Below are 2,113 nucleotides of genomic sequence, written 5' to 3'. Positions count from 1 at the left end.
AGACTGAAACAGGGCCTACAGTAGGTAGAGTAATGTAGACTGAAACAGGGCCTACAGTAGGTGGAGAGTGATGTAGACTGAAACAGGGCCTACAGTAGGTGGAGTGATGTAGACTGAAACAGGGCCTACAGTAGGTAGAGTGATGTAGACTGAAACAGGGCCTACAGTAGTGGAGTGATATAGACTGAAACAGGGCCTACAGTAGGTAGAGTGATGTAGACTGACACAGGGCCTACAGTAGGTAGAGTAATGTAGACTGAAACAGGGCCTACAGTAGGTAGAGTGATGTAGACTGAAACAGGGCCTACAGTAGTAGAGTGATGTAGACTGAAACAGGGCCTACAGTAGGTGGAGTGATGTAGACTGAAACAGGGCCTACAGTAGGTAGAGTTATGTAGACTGAAACAGGGCCTACAGTAGGTAGAGTGATGTAGACATTTAAACCAATCGCAAAATGTACATTTATTGTTTCCAACATTTTTAAAAATACAATTCTACCTTTACAGTCATTATACAGCGGGAATAGAAAATTCAAGATGCATAAATTATGAAAAAAAAAAAAACAGTGTCTGTCACCAACGGCACCCTGTTCCCTATATAGTTCACTACTTTTATCCAAGAAAAGTGCACTACTTTATCCCTATAGGCCCTGGTCCAAAGTAGTGCACTACTTTGTCCCTATAGGCCCTGGTCCAAAAGTAGTGCACTACTTTGTCCCTATAGGCCCTGGTCCAAAAGTAGTGCACTACTTTGTCCCTATAGGCCCTGGTCCAAAAGTAGTGCACTACTTTGTCCCTATAGGCCCTGGTCCAAAAGTAGTGCACTACTTTGTCCCTATAGGCCCTGGTCCAAAAGTAGTGCACTACTTTGTCCCTATAGGCCCTGGTCCAAAAGTAGTGCACTACTTTGTCCCTATAGGCCCTGGTCCAAAAGTAGTGCACTACTTTGTCCCTATAGGCCCTGGTCCAAAAGTAGTGCACTACTTTGTCCCTATAGGTCCTGGTCCAAAAGTAGTGCACTACTTTATCCCTATAGGTCCTGGTCCAAAAGTAGTGCACTACTTTATCCCTATAGGTCCTGGTCCAAAAGTAGTGCACTACTTTATCCCTATAGGTCCTGGTCCAAAAGTAGTGCACTACTTTATCCCTATAGGTCCTGGTCCAAAAGTAGTGCACTACTTTATCCCTATAGGTCCTGGTCCAAAAGTAGTGCACTACTTTATCCCTATAGGTCCTGGTCCAAAAGTAGTGCACTACTTTATCCCTATAGGTACTGGTCTAAAGTAGTGCGCTATATAGGGAATAGGGTGCTATAATATAATGTTTAGCAAGTGTGCCAATGTCCTTATTTTTCCTTTCCCGCCCATTTGGTGGGAGATTAAACGGAAGTCTCAGCATTATGACATCATCAAACATAGCAGGGCAACTTCCTGTTTACAGACAACAACAAATCACAACAAACAAAATAATACAATTCTGCCAGGAGTTCCACTTTTGGGCTGAAGAATCAGGCCGGGATTGAATCTGATCGTGGGTTTATAGGCTTTGAGGCCTTTTAAAAAAAGGCACATTTCTGACTGAGCCGACGTCGCGTTTACTGTGAATGGGGATCTCTGCGAAACGCTGGGACATTTCTGACTGAGCCGCGTTTACTGTGAATGGGGATCTCTGCGAAACGCTGGGACATTTCTGACTGAGCCGCGTTTACTGTGAATGGGGATCTCTGCGAAAACGCTGGGACATTTCTGACTGAGCCGCGTTTACTGTGAATGGGGATCTCTGCGAAACGCTGGGACATTTGTCACAACCTGCGATCAGATTGAATCCCAGCCTCAATCTTGGAAGATTCTAATTGTCGTCGTCTTTAAACAGGAAGTCCCCCCCGGTGCCCGACAACGTCATAGCGCACAGCGTACCTTGAGTTTAAGCCACTACCCATCCCATAATAGTCACCAGCAATTACACACATACATGTTAATCAACTAATACATTCATTGCTATGAAAAATGACCATCGAGTGCATCTCCCCGAAAAAAAAAAAAAGGAGTCACTCGAAAGTAGTGCTATTTGGGACGGCAACCTCGTCGACAGTTTTCCCTCTCGTTGAAATGTCT

General features: G+C 44.6%; 1 long non-coding RNA gene across 1 annotated transcript in view; it reads right to left on the bottom strand.

The window, feature by feature from the left end:
• Nucleotides 1-1,597: 1,597 nt before the first annotated feature.
• The window catches only part of LOC121844764, a 1,485-nt gene continuing 969 nt past the window's right edge, over nucleotides 1,598-2,113 (bottom strand). The window contains exon 2 of the long non-coding RNA XR_006082166.1: nucleotides 1,598-2,113. This exon is cut by the window's right edge and continues 487 nt beyond it. This is a non-coding gene — a long non-coding RNA (uncharacterized LOC121844764).

Source organism: Oncorhynchus tshawytscha, unplaced genomic scaffold, assembly GCF_018296145.1.
Source record: "Oncorhynchus tshawytscha isolate Ot180627B unplaced genomic scaffold, Otsh_v2.0 Un_contig_4855_pilon_pilon, whole genome shotgun sequence".
Taxonomy (NCBI): domain Eukaryota; kingdom Metazoa; phylum Chordata; class Actinopteri; order Salmoniformes; family Salmonidae; genus Oncorhynchus; species Oncorhynchus tshawytscha.
Note: the sequence above shows the minus strand (reverse complement) of the source record. Positions and strands in the feature narration are given on the sequence as shown.